Source organism: Danio rerio, chromosome 20, assembly GCF_049306965.1.
Source record: "Danio rerio strain Tuebingen ecotype United States chromosome 20, GRCz12tu, whole genome shotgun sequence".
Taxonomy (NCBI): Eukaryota; Metazoa; Chordata; class Actinopteri; order Cypriniformes; family Danionidae; genus Danio; species Danio rerio.
The window spans coordinates 29,694,245-29,706,548 of NC_133195.1; positions in this window are offsets into that span (position 1 = coordinate 29,694,245).

Genomic DNA, 12,304 nt, shown 5'->3' on the forward strand with positions numbered 1-12,304 from the left:
CAAAATTAATTTAGGTGACTCAGTGAACCTTAACAATCCCAGCACAGTTGCAACCAATCATGAAAAAGGATACTTAAGATGATTAGCTAGTTATTAAAGATGATTAGCTGATTGCTAGTTGTGCTTCTCCTTATTGTGAACCTGAAAGTAGCAACATGGTAACCTCAGAAGAACTTTCCTAATGACCTAAAAACTAGGATAATTCACCAACATGAATTAGCAAAAGGATGCAAAAAGCTATAACAAAGGTTTAAAGTCTCTATCTCCACAGTCAGAAATATAGTAAAACAATGGAAGGCCACAGGAACAGTTCTTGTGCAGGAAAGATGTGCTAGACCAAGAAAAATACCTGAAAGGCAAAGGCGAAGAATGGTTAGGATAGTGACAGACAAACCACAGACCCCTTCCAAAGGCCGCCAGGAATATCTTGCTGCTGATAATGCCATTGTACATTGTTCCACAGTTAAGCGCACTCTTCACAAGGAACAGCTCAATGGACAGTGATGCAGAAGAAGCCTTTTCTGTTTCTGCAAATGAGAAGAGTCGTTTAAAGTATGCAAAGTCTTATCTGGACAAGCCAGAATCATTTTGGAAAAATATACTGTGGACAGATGCCAGAACCATAGGGGTTTTGCATGGCAGAAAAATAACACAGCATTCCAGGAGAAGACCATGCTCTCTACTGTAAAACATGGAGGGGTTCCATCATTCTGTGGGGATGTGTGGCAAGCACAGGTACTAGAAAACTTGTCAGAGTTAAAGTTCACATAGATTTCATCCAATATCATCAGAATCTGAAGAACAATGTTCAGAAATCAGCCAAGAAGCTGAATTTACAGTAGTGTTGGATGTTTCAGCAGAACAGGGACCAAAAAAAAAGTTCCATATCTACCAAAGAATTCATAATCAGACATGATAAAATGCTTTAGAATAGCCATATATCATTAAAAATCTATGGGTTAATTTGAAAAAGGTTGTTCATTGTTGGCACCCATCAAACCTGACTAAACTGGAAAAATGTTGCAAGGAAAAATGGCCCAAAATGCCTTCAGCAAGAATTAGGGCTCTTATCCTTGATTATAAGAAGTGTCTACAGGCTGTTATTTCCGCAAAAGGAGGCTGTATAAAAGATTGATGTTATTATTCTGTTGGGGTGTTCAAAATTTTTGCACTTGTCTGTTTTTGTTATTAATTATATTGCTCTGCATCTGTTGATTAAACAAGCGTTATTTCAGAACTGAAATGTTGCTTTCCCTAGGATATAAAATACATCCAAATGAATTTGCTGATTTGAAAGGCCAGCAGGCTATGGCTTGCAATTCTGAAAATGATCAGGGGTGGCCGAACTTTAGCATTAAACTGTATCCAATGTTGTTTACTTCACAATACGCCAGAAATAGTCAGCTGTTCAGTTGATGGTTAAATTATGAATTTTTATTAATAAAAAAAAAAAAACTAGGCTAAATACAAAAGAACATAGATAAGAGCCTTAAAACTTTCGCTTACCTGAACTATTGTATGATATTTTTACAATATTTGTATACTATATGAAATATGTATATCTAAAGCGTAGAATAATAATAATAATAATAATAATAATAATTACTCTATTATTAATATATCTCTCATTATGTTTACTTCACACGTACAGTACAATCTATGAGGTGCCGTGTAGGATTTAAATCAAACTTTGCTTATCAACACATACATAAAACTCATGTATATACACCTATAAATTACTCGCATATACACCTATACTACTGGATGTTCGAAACAACATAGATGAAACTTGTGTATATACATATAAACTTGTCGCATTAATACACCCACATACACACGCGCATACATATAAACTTGATCCTCACATAAACACTCACATTAACACACGCACATACATATAAACTTGATCCTCACATAAACACTCACATTAACACACGCACATACATTTAAACTTGCTGCATGCAAACACACCTATACACACTAGCATATACATATAAACTCGATTCTCGCATAAATACCCACATTTACATGCAAATACATATAAACTCGCAGCATGCAAACACACCTATACATAATCACATATACATATAAACACGGTCTATGCATATACACCCTCAACAACACGCGCACATACACAAACTCACTGCATGCAAACACACCTACAACATCTCGCGCAAACATACAAAAAATAAATAAATAAATAAAATTCACAAACGTTTATCACGAATCTTGTTTATTGCAAAGCTTATGAAATAGAAATAATGTGATTAATAGAGGGATTAAATATGTTAAATTATGAACATATGTTATATAAAATATTAGTCTACATAAATAGACTATTCAAAATAAAGAATATTTTTATTTAAAACCTTTTCATTTAATAAGGTAATTACATACACAAATATAAATGGACAGATAGAACCCTTAAAGGACGTTCAAAAAGCAACCAGAATTATAAATATAAATGTATACTCAAACTAAACTACTATTTTCTATTGCAAATGTTAATGTAGCCTACAGTCTTCTTGTTTTGTTTTTAACATTTTTATTATTATTATGCTTTTATATGTTTTTACAATGTGGGTGTCAAAATTGCAAGATTTTGGTATCATTTTGATTGTTAATTATTCAGCATATACAAAAAAAAAAAAAAAAAAAAAAAAAAACGCTGATTAAAAGTCTCTGCTCATCATGTTGGTCAAGTTAACCCCCATGGAAAAGCTATATATATATTATCTGGACACTCCTTTTGTGTTTAATGACTACTTATATTTTTACAGCAGCTGGCATCCAGCATTTTGGTGCATTAGCCTGTTTATTGGTGACAGGAAAACCCACTTAAGTGCATTCCTGCCCCCTACTGGACATAAGTGTGTATCATAACCCTTGACGAATAGTGACACCAATAATAAAACAAACATAAAAAACTAATATTAAACAAACATATTTTATTCAAATTGATTACTTAAGCAACCTTATATTTATTAAACCATAATAACATTTCCAATAATTTAATTGCATAATAAACCTTTAATTTTGCAGGAGCATTCCTTAGCATTACCTTTTTATTTTTATTTTTTTTAGAATTAGCATAATCCATTTTCATAATTCAACAGATGTAATTCCTCTATTAATCACATTATTTCTGTTTCTTAAGGTTTGCAATAACCTGATTCATTACAAATAATAATCTTGGTTATTACACTCAAAGTACTTTTACGTTGAAATTAAACAACTTCCTTTTAAAGTGAAATAACTTCCTTTTACTGTGAAAATTCATGCATACACACATCTGAAATCACTTGCATATATGTATATACACAACTGTATATATGTTTGTGAATTTTATTTTGTATGTTTGCACAAGTGTCATTTGGGTGTTTATGCACACATCAAGTTTATATTCTTATGTGAGAGTTTATGGGTGTATATGCATAGATCAAGTTTATATGTATATGCGAGTGTGTATAGGTGTGTTTGCATGCAGCAAGTTTATATGTATGTGCGTGTGTTAATGTGAGTGTTTATGTGAGGATCAAGTTTATATGTATTGTGCGTGTGTATGTGGGTGTATTCATGCGTCAAGTTTATATGTATATACACAAGTTTCATTCATGTTGTTTCAAACATCCAGTAGTATAGGTGTATATGCGAGTAATTTATAGGTGTATATACACGTGTTTTATGTATGTGTTTGTAAGCAAAGTTTGATTTAAATCCTACACGGCACCTCATACAATTGCCTTTTCACAATTTAACTATTGTTAGATAATTCTATATTGAAAATATTATTAGATAATATTAACTAAAAATAACACTGCTGCAGATTTGTCGGCTGCACATCCATGATGTGAATCTCCAGTTTCACCACATCCCAAAGGTGCTCTATTGGATTTAGATCTGGTGACTGTGAAGGCCATTTTGAGTACAGTGAACTCATTGTCATGTTCAAGAAACCAATCTGAGATGATTCACGCTTTATGACATGGTGTGTTATCGCTCTTGTTAACACTGTTGTTATAAAGGAATGGACCACCACAACCAGCCTGAACCGTTGATGCAAGGCAGGATGGATCCCTGCTTCGCGTTGTTGTCGCCAAATTCTGACCCGGCCATCCGAATGTCGCAGCAGAAATAAAGACTTATTAGACCAGGGAACGTTTTTCCAATCTTCATAACGTTTACTTTGTTAACGAGCAGTTGAACAGGTGTACCTAATAAAGTGGCCAGTGAGGGTATGTGTGTGTGTGTATTGACTTTATTAGTTTTCTCTGCGACACTCATTGCTCCAGAAACTTTCCATGGGCCCTATAGTAGATGACTATTTTTGTGTTAGCAGCTGCCAGCAGTCTTAATAACAGCCGGAGAAGAATGTGTGTCTATAATCTCTAAGCTTTTACTATGATGATCATATTATTTCATAAATTTCCCATTAATTATAACTCATTAATGCCTACCCCTACCTTAACCGTCACAGTAATGTAAAACAGATCTGGACTCTTCTCTATTATTATAGCTGATTAACAATGTAAATGGGCGATAACAGCCTTCTGAGTGACATTTACTGTGCGGAAGGCCCCTACTGGCCAATATCTATCAGCTGATAACCACTGATAAAGCTGATTGAAGCAGCTGACTGGACATGGTGAAACGACATTATTGGACCACACTAAGCAGCCAAACGTGGGGTCCCATATGTGACATGGCACTAGACTTTAGGTATTTTAGAGATGTGTAATAAATGAATGTATGATGTGGTTTTATGTGTCTTTGGCAGCGAGAAGAGGCTGAATCCAAAGCCCGAGAGGACACAGAGAAACAGAGGATCGAACGAGAGAAACACTTCCAGAAGGAGGAGCTGGAACGCTTGGAAAGAAAGAAGGTAAAATAAAAGTCCACCAATCAAGCTAAACACAGCATCACGCTCTCTCATTCACACACACACATAGGCGTGCTCGCTCGCTCGGGAGTGATATTGTTAGACCGCCGGCTCCCGTTCAAATTACACCAGTTACCGACCGCTCCCATGCTTTATCCGGAAATTAATCCCACGCTGCAAGAAATCTGGTCGGGCCCCACAGACGTTTACATACACTTTAAAAAGAGGCACAAAATTATTTTTTTGAAAAAACTCAGATGTTAATGACACTAAACTTATTTTTTAGGTAAGTTAGGATGATCAAATTTGTTTCTGTTCTGCTTAATAGCAGAATAATGAGAGATATTTTTGAGAAATAGTTATAACCTTTCTTGAAAGTCAAGTGTACAAACAGTAAGATTATTCTGCCTCTGAAAAAGCTCAGATGATGATGTCAAGCTTTTGGAAGTTTCTGATTGGCTAATTGACAACATTTGAGTTAATTGGAGGCACAACTGTAGAATAGTATTGAAGGAAAACCTCAAACACACACTGCTTCCTTGTGTGACAACATGGGAAAATCAACAAGTCAGAATCAACAACAAAGCCAGATTACAATTTGCTAAATTACACTGGGAATAAGACTAATTTCTGGAGACATGTCCTGTGCTCTGATGAAGCTAAGATTGAACTGTTTGGCTATAATGAGCAGTGTTACATCTGGAGGACGAAGGGGAAAGCTTACACGCTTATGAACACCATCCTAACTGTGAAGTATGGGGGCGGCAGCATCATGTTGTGGGGCTGTTTGGCTGCAGGAGGGACTGGTCCACTTCACAGCATAGATGGCATCATGAAGAAAGAACATCATGGAGAAATACTGAAGCAACATCTCAAGACATCAGCCAGGAAATGAAAACTTGGCCACAAATGGGTCTTCCAAACAGACCATGACCCTAAGCATACTGCCACATTAGTTCAAATGTGCTTTAAGGACAACAGAGTGAATGTGGGCAGAGTTGAAAAAGCTTGTGCGAGCAAGACATCCAACAAATCTGTATCAGTTACATCAATTCTGTCAGGAGGAATGAGCCAAAATTCCAGCAAACTATTGTGAGAAGCTTGTGGAAGAATACCCAAAACATTTGACCAAAGTTAAACAGTTTAAAAGCAAAGCTAAACAAATACCAAAGAAATGTGTGTAAACTTTTGACTGTCTAGAAATTAATAAAAATTCTCAAAAAAAAATATCTCTTTATTCTGGCATTTAGCAAATGTAAATCATTTAGGTAATCCTAACAGACTTAAAATAGTAAACGTTTAGTATAATTTACCATCAGACATTTTTTAAATGATTGTGTTTCTTTTTTTTAGAGTGTATGTAAACTTCTGGTTTCAGCTGTATGCTAGATCATATATGGATCAAATCTGGCCACCAGTGGAGTTGCTTTCCAGTGTTTCGTCTTTCAGCAGTGACATTTACGTTATACTGAACTGAACTAAACTGAACCTAAAATAAAATGTTGAAAATAATGTATAAAGGATGATTAAGAGAGTCTCCAAGCTGTTTTTTCATGCATGAAACTGATGATTTCTGCAGTTTGTTGACTTTAGGACAGTGTGAATGACTGAAAAAAGCAGCCTTGGCATTCTGCAAAGCGTCTCTATTTTCAGTTTCATAATACCAGTCATAGATGTTGTTGGCAAGCTTTTAATAGTTCAATAAATCATCTTCTCACATGTGTTTCTGCTGTTTTCCTGCAGAGGTGCTGTGAGAGATGAGATATCAGAGTCTTCTGGATATAAAGAGAAGAAGGGAAGCCTTACTCTACCACCGCTTCCACCCTGACGTGTGCCAAACCAACAAAAACAGACTGCTTTAACTTTAGAAACACAGCCGAGCCGGACGCGCTCTGGAGAAAGTGCCAGAAGACGACCTTAAAGAGACACTTATATACATATACAACGTTTGCAAAAAGTCTCTGTCTATTTCACTGTGTGTCATGGTGCAACATTTGTTGAGTTTCTTTAACAAGTCACCTGCCGATCATGTGGTGCACCTTAAAAGAGTCGCTATATATTGAATTTTAGAAAAGACAACTTGGCTTATCTTTATGATATGAATTATTGTTGTTGTTGTTGCTCTTGTTATGATGTATTGTTATCGTTCTTTTAAGTAGAGAAAAAAAGCAAACGTGTGTCTTGAACTATTGCGTTATTTAACGTGTGGCGCATCAGAAGAGGCCGATATTCTGTATGTTAATGTATATTTGCCTGATTATGACAGACCTGTGGAATAAATCTTTATGAAAGGGGCTGTTTGTCAGTGAGTGGAGTGTTCGCTGTAGTTTAAGCTAATCGTAATAATGTGATTTTCATTTTAGTCTGGCTATATTATGATGGTAGAACAGTGCTTTATAATAATAATAATAATAATTCCTTACATTTATATAGCACTTTTCTTGACACTCAAAGCGCTTTACACATAGGGGGAATCTCCTCATCTACTTTTTTTTTTAATGCAAGAAAGAACATTACAAAGATATAATATGAACAAAGACAAAGGGTTACATAAATAGAATTCCAGCAAATTAAACAAGTTTAAATGATTTACACCAAGAAAGCGTTTTACATGCAGTGTAATTGTTAGAGTCTTTTAAAGAGTTTACATAAATTTCAAAGTCCTTTCTGAAAATAAAAAAGTAAGGGTGTTTCTTTGAAAATTAACATTTATGGAAGTAAAATGTTGCTATAAAAAACAATAAATCAATAATAAATTTACAACGAGAAGGATCTACACTCAGAGAGTAACCAAAGAATACAATTTTTGGGGAAATACAGAAGTTTGGAAATAAGAATTTTTTAATGAAATTGGAAAAGTCAACCCAAAACACATTACAGTAAGTACACTCCCAAAATAAATGCTTTAGTGTTTCATTATATTGAGTACAAAATGAGCATTAAGGGGAAATATTGTAATTAAATTTAGCTAGTTTGGTATTTATTGGGTAGCAATCTCCTCATCTACCACCAGTGTATCATCCACCTGGATGCAGCGACAGCAGCCGTTTTCCACCAGACCGCACACCACAGAGAGAGAACAGAGTGATAAAGCCAATTATGATATGGGGAGGGTTGCGAGGCCATGAAGGACAGAGGCCAGTGGGTAGATCTGGCCAGGGTGCCGGGGTTAAACCCGTACTCTTTTTCGAAAGACATTCTGGGATTTTAGGGTATATGCTGAAGCATGCTAATAGGACTTTTAATTTGTCAGTAACCTGGGTTAAGGAAAAATCAGCATGTTTAAGGTCTGTTTTCTTTAAAAATCAGCGATCTCCACTGGCTGAGTGATATCCGATATAAAGTGGGTCTCAGATTGTACAAGAAGCACTGCATTAAATTACATTTCCCCCGCCATGTCTTTATAATATGAACATTTTTTTACCTCATTGTATTCAATGGAGCGTCTGCGCTAGTCTGCCGATTATGACGGCCGAGTGCGAGTAAAGGGTCATTTGTCTCGTTTTACGCTTGAACAACTAAATGAATGCCAAAGTTTATTTAACTGAATGTATTTTAATTGCATCACAACATCAATGCTGTAAAAGGAACCGTATAAAATGGAAAAAAACTCACAATAACCGGTCACCGGAAGTTTATAAGTATGGGAACAACACTAGCTCGGCATATATCCAATTATATTCATCTGTCTCCATATTCTACTGCATCCCAGAATATTACAGAGCACCAAAAATGTAAAAATATATATTTATTATATTTATGATATTTTTGTCAACAGCAGACGGCAACTAGCCGTGACGCAAATTCCCGAGTTCTCTGTGCTCCAATAAGGTGAGCCCTCCTCAGCGCTCGCCATGACAACGAGACAACAGTGAAGTCCCTTGTAAAAATTTGCATATGCATTCCTATAAAGCTCGTGTGCTCTCAGTCAGCGTTGTCAGTTCGCCCGGTGTAGCTGTTTGTACTTGACCAAGGTGAGTTCAATACCGACGGTACGAGTGGAGCTACGCCAAACTCACGAAGTCCGCTTCGTGATGCTTCACCCGGGCCCGTCTGTGCTGTAGTTCCTTGCGGTTTGCGTACATAAACGCAATATCGCGAAGAATATTACGTGTTTGTTGCTCGAAATGTGCCGCCGAGCAACATCCAGTGAATACTGGCACGGCCTGGCGCCCGGTCTTTCCGTGCACTCCCTGGGGCGAGGCGGCCTTTGAGCCCTAGGCAGGGAACAAACAACCCCCGAGGACCCTCAGGGAAACACGGGCGGCCGGTAGTGGGACCTCGCTGCGAGGGTTATGGTGGGTGGGAGTGGCGAGGCCCACTCATCTTCTATTTTAAACTATAGTTTCAAACTTTAGTTTACTATAGTTTGAAATAGAAACCATGATAACTGTTATGATTTAACTATGCAAAGAGCCTAGGATGACCAAGAGCAACAGATTCGGCCATTTTGAATCGAAAGCGATCGCTCGTGCATTGGATATCATTGCTGTCGCAATGGCAAACAGCGGCTTTGTTTTTATTTAATGTATTCAAAAAGCGCGTTATTGTTTCCCAAATTGCACTAGAGTATCGCCTCTTGGTGATTCTATGCTCTCTGCTCTTTGTCTGAATGTTGTAATGTTTTGCTTTTGTTTTTCAGATGAGTTGTTGAGCAAAGATGGACTATTGAAGACGACCGCGGGTTATCTCCACGAGCGCGCGCATCATAATGTTTCCGGTCTGTTTTCTGAGAGTTTGCAGGTCAAACAAAATAAACTATACTCTTCCTAAACACCTGTCCCGTGTTTTATTTGTCCTCTACAGCAATACACTGTCATTTGAGTCTGTTGAATGCATTTGTATGCAACATCGTTTGATAATACAGTAGTCTACAAATAAATAGTTGTTATAAATGTACCTTCAATAGTCAACATTTAGTGTAGGTAATCAAAAGTTAATCATATTTGTCCAAAGACATAAGAGTAATGTTATGGTTGTTACATACCTGTATTTATTATTATGCTGTATGTTTAAAACCAGCAGATTTACCAAAATGTAACATGTCATGAACTTACTGTTATTCAAAAAATTGCTTAAAATGTCTTAAGACAAGAATGGGTGTTGTCTTTGGTTTTATGTCAACCTACTGTAAGTTTTAGGGTGAATACAGCAGTTATAGGCAACCTATATCATAATATTGGTAGTCGGAGTTTTTTAATGACCCAAATCAAGTAAAACGTCTCTTCCTCAAGCATGCAAAAGTCAAATATAGATATATATAAAACACAGTTTCCAACAATAAATTTTTTTCTTGTGAAAAAGACCAGTGGGGTTGGTAAGAAAAAAAGTTAATGTCAAGTTATATGTATTTATAAAATAAGTTCATAATATTTAGTCATTAGATTATGTGACCGCTAGATGGCGCTCGTTTAAAAGGAGCGTTCATTTCAAAGGAGCGTTACCCTGTACTAAAATGGCGGATCTGTTGACGCATTCCGTCCAAAAGACAACATTAGGGTCGGCGACATTTAACGTATATATCTATGGACGCTAACTAGTATTCACATCGTATCATGCTCAACTCTTAATACTCTTTTACGCACTTTGAGAGTGTTTGCGTTATTTCAGAGAGATATTTAAGCACAATGAAGTAACAGTGCCGTCTGTGTACTATAGTTACACAATGCAGCATTTAGCTCGCTCGTAAACATCTCTGCTGTTCTCAGATCATTGTCTGAGCAGAAGTTTCATCATTAGCCCTGACTGTCAAATGCTTTTCAACTCAGGAGCTGTATTTTTAGATGCTTGATAACAGATATAAGGTGAGTTATGGCTGGAGTGGACGCTGCCAGACGGGCTTTCATTAATTTTGGCATGACAGGAGAGAACAGGATACTAATGAGTGACAGAGAGAGTCCACAAAAACTGCTCTCCGGTTGCATTTCATTTGATGAATATTATCTTTTAGAGCTTCAAGTCTTGCCTCAGGTGTTTCTCAAGGTGAGAAATGTTTGAGTTTAAGAAATATACTGAAATTAATATATAAGTACTGAAATTTCCAATAGTATTTGACCTTTGTATAAGATTTCAGGTAGATCATAAGCCAATATTTTGAAATCATGATCGACTTATTGATTGATTCATTCATTCATTCTACTTACATGACAAAAATAATACACCAATTTATTGTTAATACTATAGAGTTTTTTTAACTATACAGTTGTAAAGTACATCACTGATCGGTTGTGAATGGAACAACAACATGTTCAATTCTATTACAGTAAACCAGTTTACTGTAGTAAAAACTAAAGAACATAGTATCTATTACCGTTCATCAGTTCACTAATTTATCAGTTCATTCATTAACAAAGAGTTGTGAGTAATACAGTAAAACACACTTTACTATAGTATGGCACTAAAATTACTAGTGTTTACTATAAATTACTGTTGTTGTTGTTTTATGTGTGCAGTTTCAAGTACAATTGTATGAGGTGCCGTGTAGGATTTAAATCAAACTTTGCTTATCAACACATACATAAAACACATGTATATACACCTATAAATTACTCGCATATACACCTATACTACTGGATGTTCGAAACAACATAGATGAAACTTGTGTATATACATATAAACTTGATCCTCACATAAACACCCACATTAACACACGTACATACATATAAACTTGCTGCATGCAAACACACCTATACACACTAGCATATACATATAAACTCGATTCTCGCATAAATACCCAAATTTACATGCAAATACATATAAGCTCGCAGCATCCAAACACACCTATACATAATCACATATACATATAAACACGGTCTATGCATATACACCCTCAACAACACGCGCACATACACAAACTCACTGCATGCAAACACACCTACAACATCTCGCGCAAACATACAAAAAATAAATAAATAAATAAAATTCACAAACGTTTATCACGAATCTTGTTTATTGCAAAGCTTATGAAATAGAAATAATGTGATTAATAGAGGGATTAAATATATTAAATTATGAACATATGTTAGCCTATATAAAATATTAGTCTACATAAATAGACTATTCAAAATAAAAATATTTTTTATTTAAAACCTTTTAATTTAATAAGGTAATTACATACACAAATATAAATGGACAGATAGAACCCTTAAAGGACGTTCAAAAAGCAACCAGAATTATAAATATAAATGTATACTCAAACTAAACTCCTATTTTCTATTGCAAATTGTTGTGAAAATTCATGCATACACACATATGAAATCACTTGCATATATGTATATACACAACTAACTGTATATATGTTTGAGAATTTTATTTTGTATGTTTGCACAAGTGTCATTTGGGTGTTTATGCACACATCAAGTTTATATTCTTATGTGAGAGTTTATGGGTGTATATGCATAGATCAAGTTTATATGTATATGCAGT